This window comes from Micrasema longulum, unplaced genomic scaffold (genome assembly GCF_059751315.1).
Source record: "Micrasema longulum isolate JH-2025_06_02 unplaced genomic scaffold, ASM5975131v1 h1tg000932l, whole genome shotgun sequence".
NCBI lineage: Eukaryota > Metazoa > Arthropoda > Insecta > Trichoptera > Brachycentridae > Micrasema > Micrasema longulum.
In genome coordinates, this window is record NW_028278123.1 from 235289 (window position 1) to 247150 (window position 11862).

Genomic DNA, 11862 nt, shown 5'->3' on the forward strand with positions numbered 1-11862 from the left:
ATTTTTAAATATTTTAATCAATATTACTAAGTATAGAGAAGAAAGATCAAGAAATATCTGCAAAAACAGTAATATTTAGACTAAAAAAACCTTTCCTTTAGTTATTCATTAGTTAAAGTTTACATTGATATTCTTTACGAATATTTTTATTGAGAGATATTTTTCTGACTTTCCAGTATTAAATGGAGTGATAAAACTAATACTTATGTTTTACTTTAGAAGACATTATCTGATTACATGCATCAAATACAGTTAGACGAAAACGTGTAAAAAAGAAACTTCAATTTGAACTTCAAGAAACAGAAACATTAATATTCTCTTATCCCAATAAACTATTCAGGATATTTTATTTATTTATTCTTTTTTTTCCATTATAAACAAAGATTAATTATGAAAATAATGTGACCTCACTGGGGTTACTTGTACCAAAGACATTTAACAATATACTTTTTTAAATATTTTTAAATGTGAGAATAAATAAAGAAGACTTAATATACACAGATAATTAACAAAATGTTCAGACAGTTTTAAACACTACGTATTTAAGTTTATATTTAATATATGTATTTACATTACATCTGCGTCAAAAGTATAATAAAAGCTTGTTGAGAATTACACGTTGGAATTATATATATTATTGATATTAATAATACATATCATCGAGCAGAGCCATTAATTTAGACCAGTAGTCAATGGAAAATAACTATTGCACAAATACAATAAATAACGTTTGTCACCAGTTTACTCGGCGCGGGCTGGTACTTTGCGGGTCGGGTATTCACTATGGAAAGTTATAATTATCCTGTTAGAGATAGCCACTTGAAAAACAGGTAATAAACGACTACTGGCTTGTGGCATACTTATCTTACGTCCTTGGTATTGCTTTAGCACTTCGTTTCATAATAGTTTAACCGAATCCGGCGGATACAGAAATTAATCCCGAATGAGTGTTTTTGACTAGATTATTACTGTACTTCTACTACTGTACGCATAGATGATGAACCGTTGCGCACTTCATCCTAAAATCCATTCATAGCTTCTTCCACATTCGTACATCTTGACATACATGCCCATTAGTTGTTTTTTTTGGCATGTCCGAAATTTTGGCATGCATGTACGAAAGTGTGTATATTTGCATGAACTTTGAAAGTGTCTTTACCGTTAATCTATAATTTTACATGTTCAAAAGAAAAACATGTATGCATATTTTGCTTTTCATACAGAAAACTTAATTTTACTAAAATTGAAGATAAATGTTAACGTCCCATTGTAATCGGGGCCCTGACTTAGGACTTCTCTCTACTTTCATCCTGCCCCTGCCAGTAGATGATTATTTATTGATATTTTTGAAGCTTTTCTGTATTTTCAGTAAACAAATTAAAATTAATATAATGTGCCTACCTACTTTCCAGTATGCTTATTTTCAACTTAAAACAGTATGGATACTAAATGCCTAATACCTAAGTATGTTTATAATGTTTACTATATTTCGTTATCAATTCAAAAACAAACGGAAAAATTTCAGATAAATGAATGTTACACAGTGTGTAAAGTGGCAACTTAAACCAGCCAACGGCTATTCATAAGCCCTGTAAATGCCTAGACATCAATATTTTTTTCTCCAAAATGTTTTCTATCTCTGTTCGTATATGTTAAAAATTATCTGTAAATTGAATTTGTACTGTACGTAAAATGTAACGAATTAATTATTTTCTTCATCGACAAGCCATACAATTAATTTGGCTCGGTTTGAGTTGTGCTTCAGTGGGTAGTGTCACGGGCTTACAGATCAAAGGTTTACTCTATGACATTCATGACTAAGGCCTATTTTAAAAGAATTTGTTTGTCTCTACAAATAGTTTTATATTCCATGAATTTTATGTTACATTATCTATACTTTCTTGTCACCCGGGTAATAGTTTTAATGATTCAGAAATTTATTCTGTCTTTATTATTCGACATGACAGAAATCAATGATATGGTTGAAATTTTTGACGATTTCCATGTGTTATAGCAAATGAGCCAAAAGAACTCAAAATCATATTGTTAGAAAAAAGAGTGCATCAGAATATTCCCTCTCAGCATAAATAGAAATTTCGATAAGCTCATAGTCCTGCTATCTATCCTTGACTGCGAATTAGATGTAGTGATCTTGTATAAATGCTGGATAAACAACAACAACTATATACTGTGACGAATAAATCTAGACAGGTACTTCATCACATTTTTTTTTGGCGCTTGCAACTGCGTTTGTCTATGCCTTGCGAAACGGTGTAGGTCTCGTGGCGCTTTAATTCTATGGTGAACTAGGAGGGCAGCAAAGCGCAACGGCAGACGGGGGCTATCTTCGAGTCTCAAAATAAGGGACCCGGAAGGATCCAGTAAGTACCATATAATGACGTTATTCTCAACCATTGAAGACTATTCTTGTGTCCAAATACTAATTATATATATTGTTCCTAACGAATAGTAAATCAGTATATAACGTATTACAGCTTTATAGTTTTGATATATCGTTACCATATTTTTTGTCTCATTAGGAGTTTATATTTTAAGAATATGTGTTTTGTGTGTCATAGGTTGCATGGGATGGAGGGGATTTGCTTTGGTAAAAGGTTTTAATGGTCTCATGCTTTACTTTGCTCTTCTGGTCGGTGGATGGGGAAGTTCAGGTGGGTGCTTCGCGGAACTTCTTCATCACAATATCGAAACACATTGATAGATATACCCATCATTATACTTTGCGAAATTATGCTCAAAATGATGGAGTTGTTGTTTTCATGAAAACTCAAATGTCAATTGAAATATCAATTGTGCAATCAGATTTTTTTTTATCTCCGCGTAATACAAATATAACTCTTTAGTATTCTTAGAGTCGAAATATTATTCTACTTAATAATAAATCTTCGAAAAATATTATAGTAATGGGAGACATCAATATGAATATTTTATTTAATTTAAATAAACGGCACTTAGTGCCTTTTACATGTACAATAAAATACATATATGTAAGTGGAATTATAAGTTAAATATAGTATTTAAAATAAATTAAAACTAAACAGTTATTTACAAGTTAAGAAAAAAAAAGATGCACTGTTTAAAAATTGTATTAGGTACCAGTTATAAAAATATTGATAAAAAAATAAAATATTTGGTCATGGAAGTATACATATTAATAAAGAAATTAAAATGATTTTGAATAACACTAAACGATAAAAAAATGGTTATTTGTATTATTATTTCAAACTATTACTTAGGCAACTAGTATAAATTTACATAAAAATACACACTGATATAAACAAATTTAAAAATAAAAATATTTTGTACTTGTAAATAAAATCAAGAAAAGAAAAGAAAAATGAAAAAAATTTATCAATAAAGAAATTTAAACAATTTTGAAAAATACTAAATGATTTTTTAAAAATATTAAAAAAAAACTATTAGGTACTGGCTTCTACTATCCATGAAATGCAGGAGAAGGGCCGGGCCGTCCCGTATGTACAAAATTTCACATGCAATGAGTCACCAACGTCTTATTTAATTCATAGGCACAGGCTTTATTGGGTGACACCGTAGCTGTTATTACATGTTAAAGTTAGATTAATAATTCGATTCCCGCCAGTTTTAAGAAAAGGCCAACGGACGTTTTTTCTTAATCGGTCTTAGTGTATTTTCTATAACATTCTTCGATATACTCTGTTTCCCCCCCGCTAATAAGCCTCTAAAACCGGGGTAATTGCTCAATAAAATACAAACATTATGATTAAAATGTTCTTAAGCTAGTACGTAAAAATATTGTCTTTTTTTCTTTTGGTAATATTTATGACAAATAAGTTAAATGTATTTGAATTTCCACCAATACGTTCAAAGTAATAGAGCGATATATTTTTTTAAGATTTGATAAACGTCGCGCGTTACTTATTCGACGTCATGCAACATTCATATGACGTCAAGATGAGAACTATTATTAGAGATAGGGAAAATATCAGTGATAATAATAGTAAGTAATAATTGTACGTACAGTTTACGTATGCCATGTAATAAATATTTTTTTATTACCCGAGGTGTAAAGATTATTAACAAAATCGACAGAATACATTAAAACAAAATACTTATTTTACAAGGAGAAAAAAGTATTAAAAAAATAATCATATATTTTTAAAAATAATGTCTTTTTGAAATATCGGAATATCGTTTAAATATCAAAAAAATGTAATATACATGCAGATTATTGTTTCAAAATATTATTATTTACGCAAATGTATTAATTTTGTGGTCTCTTTGTAAAAGTCGTGAATAATTAAATTATGCCCACGTAGAAGGGTATATTTGATTTTGTTATTTTAAGAGTAATTCAACAAAAAAAAATAGACAAAGCTCTATTAAGTAAATTTTATTATTTTTGCCGTACCTCGTTGCGATATATACGATTTTAGTTTTAAATAATTCTGTTTTTTGTTTTTTTTCGTTTGCGCGGTACCTATATGCCCATAGGCGTGAGCACGGTTCAATGTTTGATAGAAAATGAAAATCAAGTTGTAGAAGAGCGATGTTCGAACTTCAGACCTTTGATATGTAAGTCCTGAACACCACCATGACACCATAAACCAGTTCAAGTTGCGAACTCAAGTTGAAAAATTAAAAACAATAATAAAAAAGTACGAGTTTTATTGAATTATATTATGGAGTTAAGTAAGCATACAAATTTAAATTAAATTAAATTTACAAAATACGTTTTTAGAGAATAACACTAATGATCCTCACCTCAGATTATTATTAGAGAATTGAAAAAATATTTTACCAATATTAATTTTAGAGAATAGTTTTTGTAGAAGTTTTGTTCAAAATAATAATAATATTATGTTCTGTCAATGATATTTCAAATCCTCAAAATACAAAATAAGAGTGGAATATTTTCATTAGATTGTAAATAGGTTACTTCACCCTCCCACAGGCTACTGGAGTTAAGGGTGGTCGAGGTGGTTAATCCCCGCAAAGCCGAATTCGTCACCGCAAAATTAAAAGCCATATGGCAGAATAATTCGCCGCATATGTGAGCTTCAATATACTTCTAACTTCAACTCAGAGGGATGAAAATCTACCGATAACCCCCTTCCCAGATATTGTCGCTTACTGATTAAACCCGAGCTTACGAGTCAAAGCTGTAAGTTGCATTTTGACAAATTATTATGAAATAAACATAACTGATTTATTCGCGTGATTAAATTTTAATACATATCTTCAGATGTATTGAAAAGAACCTAGCTAACCACTATTTTGGGTATTTATTTTTTTAATATCCACTAATTGAAAACACATTTTTTGTTGACAAATAATCTGTGAGTAAGTAAATACTTAGGTTTTGGCACCCACTCCTTAATAGAGTTGTTGGAAATAGAAAATAAACGTGGGTTTACCAAAAAAAATCACAACAACCCAATATATTACAGTTTTCTTAATTAATTCGTCAACGATTGTGTCAACGAAATTAGATACCTATGTTAAATCAATCATTCAACAAAAACATCAAGATTTTTATAAATCCTGCAAACGTAATCTGGAGTGTCAACAATTTCAGGCGGAAAGTACATAAAACTATTCATTTGTTTTCTCAACAAAATTTATGTTTATATATAATATATATGTATACACCCCTCGGTGTGTTTATACAATTATGAAGTAAATAATTAACAGTCAGCTATCGTCGACTATCACAACCAGTCTTGCGAGCCGTAATGAATCTGTCCTAATGGCCTTATGAAATCGACCCTACGGGCCTCAGTTAATCGGCTTTTAGGACCTTGGTTAGTTGGGATCTCAGATGCGCTATATTAGTTTTCCATAATACAAATTAAAACCAATATTCTGTTGAATCGTGGCGCTTTATAAGTCATCTATAATAATTAAAGACACATCTCAATTTTATAAGAATGGTGACGCTAAATTTTTTTTTTGATTTCGAGTCCAATGTCTTCGGGTATGAACCGAAATAATATTTTGTGCCGTCCTTTCTCATCAAAGGGAAGTAGTATTGCTAACCCTTGGTGTTGACATTGTCAAACGTAGTGCCTACCTACTAACAATACTTTCACTGCGTCTTGATTAAATTCTTGTAGTTTTGTTCAATTCATCATTTCACCTTTAAACAAGCGGTGTTACATGCACGGTTATGGAATTTACCTTTTGGTGACTTATATGAAGGGCGCTGAAGTTCGAAATTCAGAAGAAAAAACAGATAATAATAATCTTATCTAACGTTATCAAATTTATAAAATTTCTGCAATGGATTTAGGCTATTGTAAATACAGTTTATGCAACCATTCGTGTTTGCAATATGGTCATGAGGATGAATGACAACATCCGAGAAAGGCTCTCCATATAATTTTATTTTATTTTATTGAAATAAACGGCACTTAGTGCCTTTTACATATTAGTTACAAATACAATTAAATATACATACATGTAAGCATAAGTAATACAGAGCATTAAAAACAATATGATTAATTTAGAAAGTCTAAGAAATATAAACTATATAAAATAATAAAATATCACCAGTTATAGAATTATCGATAAAAAAAGATAATTTGGTATTAGAAATACTTTGAACCAGTTAAAAAAAACTAAGAAGACAATTTTGAACAACATTAAAAAAATAAAATATATGTATTATTATTGAAAACTAATATTTAGGTAAATAGTATATGTTTATGTATAAAAATATATAATGATGTAAAAAAAAATGATAAAGAGAAATATTTTTTACTTATAAATTAATTCAAGAAAAGAAACGAAAAAAGAAAAAAAACATTTGCCCAACACACAGTGAAAGTTGTAGAGTTCAATTCAATAAAAATCGCGATATATGAAATAATATATACATAAATATATATATATTTTTTTTGTATGAGTAAAACCGATAGGAAGACCCACGGTTTTTAAAACGGTTTAGTGTATGTGGAGGAATGTTAAAGTGTCACTTGTATATTTTTTTAGCTATCTTTTACAAAATTCTTACTTGAAAATGAATATACTATCTTAGATAAGCTATTAGTATCACGCGTAGAATTAAAGGTTTTTATTAATCATCAGTTTATTTAATCCTTTCAAAAAAAAGGTTTTCTTTATACTTAGGGATTAGGGGGGTATTATTTTATTTTGGATACACCTTAATTATTTTAGCAATGCAAACATGTTTGTCCGCCTCGTAGTGTTATGATCAGCGCGTTTGCCTATCATGCAAGAGGTCTCGGGTTTGATTCCCGACACGTGAAGCGTAAGAATTATCAAATTACGTCCATGTAATAAAAAAATGACCAATATATAATAAAATAATTCTTGAAAGTAGGCATGCAAAATTTTATGGAGAAGGTGTATAGTGGGTTTTGCATGTTGGTTTAATTGGTGTCCTGACAAAGAGACGGGTACGTCTCGAAACCGGTAGACATAGAAAAGTCGGTAAGTGACAATGCGCGCAAAATGTTGGGATTTGTTCTCCGAACAGCTAAGGTGTTCTTGAATACTCGTGTTCTAAGGCTTCTTTATAACTCATTGGTGCGAAGCAGACTTGAGTGTGGATCTCTGATCTGGGCGCCCCACGAATTGAAGTACTCTCTTGTGCTGGAGATGGTTCAGAAGAAATTTCTGAGGTATCTTTACTTAAGGGAGTGCGGATATTATCCGTGGTTGTACCCGTCTGACTTCATACTGGGAATGCTTGGCTACAGTAGTTTGGAGAAAAGAAGAAATGCATACTTGCTTATGTATTTTTTCCGATTGATCCGTGGTATTACGATCAACATAGGTATAACGGAGACTATTTTTCTTTATGTTCCTAATGACTACCTTAGACATAGACAGCTTAAGCTGTTTTATCTTCCTGCTTGCAGAACCAACCTGCCGATGGTAATGCCAGTAGGAAGAGCAATGTCTTTACTCAACCGTATCTCTTCGGATATTGACATCTTTCATATTGGTGAAAAAAAGTTCAGAGAGGATTGCATTCTTTCTCTATAATTGCTGGGTATTTTTTATTTTACCATTTTTGTATATTTAAATTTTAGTGTTCATTTTTTCGTTTTATGTATGCATTGAATTTTTTTGTTATGTACATAAACGTTTTTAAAATAAATAAATTGAAATTGAAATTGAAGTGGTTATATACAAATGTTTAATAATATTTTTATTTATTCGCTTTTTTAGTTTTTCGTGAAATTTTAGTATCGTAACGCCAAGTTAACAAATAATGCGTAATGTAGACGATACGGCTACAGGATAACGAGCTTGTGTTGTTAGTTGTTATACTATTTGTCCAAATACTTTTTATTGTGTAAGTCATGTCGGGCTACAGTGTAAACACTGGCAGATGGCGGGGTCACACTATTGGAAGCAATCTGTCCCGATCCACCCGGGTCCTATTCTGCCGCCATTTCACGTTGTTCGAATAGATTTTACCTTGAACTTCGTATTTTTTGTGATTTTAGATAAAAGTTTTTGTACCAGTGCCGTCGCATTGTGACTCGGGATAATAAAGAACAAAAATGGAACAAGGAAAGGTAACCCAAGAAAGGTTATGTTTTTAGTTCACCTTTAAAACGAGGGTAGAGTTTTAGTTTTGTTATCTCTACTGAATCATTATCGAGATACATCTCAACTTGTCTGCGGCCCCAACAGAGTTCACGAAATATTTTAAGGAGCGTCGTAATTTACATTGAGTAAATATCCTTAAAATTAATTAAAATTGTTGTGTATGTTTTACAATCATGATATTTTCCATATAAACTATTTACTATGCATTTTTCAAATAAACAATCTTAAAAATACATAAACATATGCATTGATGGCTATTCCACAATCTGAAACAAAAACGAGTAGCATTTTTTTCTCGTTTTTCATCATTTAAACATCGTTCGAAAACCTGAAAATAAAAACAAATTCTTTAGATTTCTGTGGTAGGCAGGTATGCCTCAAAAACACAATCTTTGTAAGTTGTAATAAGTTTTAGAGATACTAATTCACATTTTAAACTATTTAAATAATTAGCATAAATAAAATACAAATATATATATATATATTTTTTTTTATAAGAAATATTTGCGTTTTTATGATTTACCCAAATATTTAATTTTGAAGGCCATTTTCAACGAGTTGTTTACAACTCAAGTTATTTATAACTTACTATTATAAAATGGAATCGAGTTGGGGTAGAGTGGGATTCGAACCATGGATCTTTGGTCCGTGCGTCCGAGACACTAGCCACAGGACCACAACCCGATTATAAATATGAATATCGGAATTCAGGTTAAATTACAAAAAAAAATATTTGTTTCAGTTTTTGGATTTCTACGTAAAATTAACTACAAAGTAGACGTATTTTTAAAACAAGGATTGGCTGCATGCTCAACATAAGAATGTGAGAATCTATACTTAATTAGTTGATTGTTTGGAATGTTTCGATTTAAAAAACTGGATACAATTACATATGCATGAAAAAATTAAATTGGATTGCAAATAACAATTTTTTTTCATATTATTAACGAGAATTTTTTTTATTTATTTATTTAAATGAAATAAAAAGATTTTGCGTGAAATTTTTTAGCGAGATCGAAATTGTTTTCTAAAAAAACTTTCTCGAGATAGATATAGAGATATGGATGCTTATCACATGCGAAAATCTCAAATTGATACCCTATTGTTAAATACAAAACACGTGTTACTTTGACTGTAAAGTTGACACAATACCACCCTTATTGCGCGGGCGATACAGCCGATACAGACATTCCTTAGAGGTCACAATAATTACACCGCACTAAATTTACTGCTTGGACACTGGGCATCGCACAGGGCGAGCTACCCCTGAACATAGAGGAAAATGCGGGTGGTGTATTAGGTGCCCTATTGATGTCCTACTTTGTACCAAATGTACCCAATTGACATCCCCACTTCGGTTGTTTCCGTAAGGGATGCATTTGATGGTCAAATAATGGGTCTGAGTGCAAGTGCAATAAGGGTTCGATTGTTTTATGGCAGATCAAAGTAATAATATTGGTCAAGTGTCAAATAGAGGGTAAATTATCACTTGGCAGTTGAATCACGATATATTTTATATGCTTTAATAGTGTTCATTGACTGCTTTTCTTGATAATTTTTTTACGTGTGCACTGATTTCAAGACCTATCGTCTCTTTCCCTCTATTTCTTTCATTGAAATGAACATTGTATTCGGTATTATTTGTTGTAAGATAGTGCATATTAACCCTTTATAGGACACCTATTTTGTGTTGATTTACGTCTTGCAAACCTAATAAAATATGTTAATTTTTAAGGCCATAAATATTTTTCCTTTGAAAAAGCTGAAGGGAAGACTAATCCTGTGGCATAAGAGTGATTATTAATACGAAAAATATGAAAATTATAACCTTAATTTTGGTAGTACATTTATGTATCACTTTGTTCTAGATGTCCTATAAAGTGATAAAATATTGTGGCAATAACATATTGATTCAGTCATAAATATAATAAGCTTTTCTTTCCATTTGCACAGCAAGAGAGACCTAATTACAGTAGTGAATAAAGCTCAAACTTGGAGATTAAAAAAAAAAAAAAAATTTGAATCGAACCTAAAACCTCATTAGGAAAGCATCTTAGCCATAATGTTACGGAAGTCGTCAATTATTATTTATTTCTCAAATAGTACAACAGTCCAGCAGTGTGGTATTCAGCCAATATGGATTTATATGTATAATGATTATTCTGTCGAGATCCGTAGACATAAAAAGTTTGTAAGTGGCTATACACTATCATAAAATAGAAAAAAATAACGTTTGATTGATACGATTTGGCAATATCGGATAACGAAAGCTGCACACGAAGCATGCAACATCATAGGGTCAATTTTTTAAGGTCACAAGGTCACAACTTTGTACAGGACATTCCCCAACTGTAACAAATCCGACCCTATGTATTCAAATGACCGAAACCGACCAAATACATTATCAGTATCGAGGGATTTTCGCGTCTACTTCAAAGTACTAAACTCTGATAAAGGTCTCTTTTGTGTGTCATGTGAGGTTTACTTTGTGCTGTTTTAGGGGATGGCTTTAGCCGCCATCGGCCAGGTGTGGCTCGGAAGGACAATACTGGTAGCTTTGTATGGGGATGGACCGAGGGGATGCTTTACGCTTTACGCCGTACAATGCTAAACCGTATCAAACAATATCGCGAGCGATTTCTACTTGATTCAAGTGAATTTGTTTTTAAATTTACCAGAGTTCACTTAGTAACGGTAATATAAAAAACTAGTGTAATCTCGTCTAATGCCAGATTTTTATAATTATTGACTTGGTTTACACCACTAAATTAATTATATGTCTAGACAATATTTAGTGTTTGTCCAAATGTTTGTAGACAAATATTTTACTCCCTAGTCACAAGCCAAGTAAATGCCTAGACTTTGATATTCCCTTCTCAAAAATATTCTCCATCTCTGTTGCAATATTTTTTAATATTGATAACATTCCAAACGTCTCCATTCCTTCCTATTTGGATGAGGTTAGACGTTTGGAAGAAGCCTTTATACAGCAGTGGAGAGAATAATACTGAAGAAGAAGAAAAAGAAGAAAAAGAAGAAAATTGATAATACCTTTATTTTAAAAGAATGCGTGCCTGGTGTTACATGTTTTTAAAATATAAAATATTTATTAAAAGAGCGCTTTATTCACTATAGTATTTTACAGTCTGGATAAATTGACGCCCAAGCCATAAAACTTATATCAACTGATGGAAGAGTTGAGGTAGTATGAATGTTCAAGCATAGTCAGAAAGGTGAATGTGAGCCAGTGTGTAAAGTGACCAACGACTCATTTCC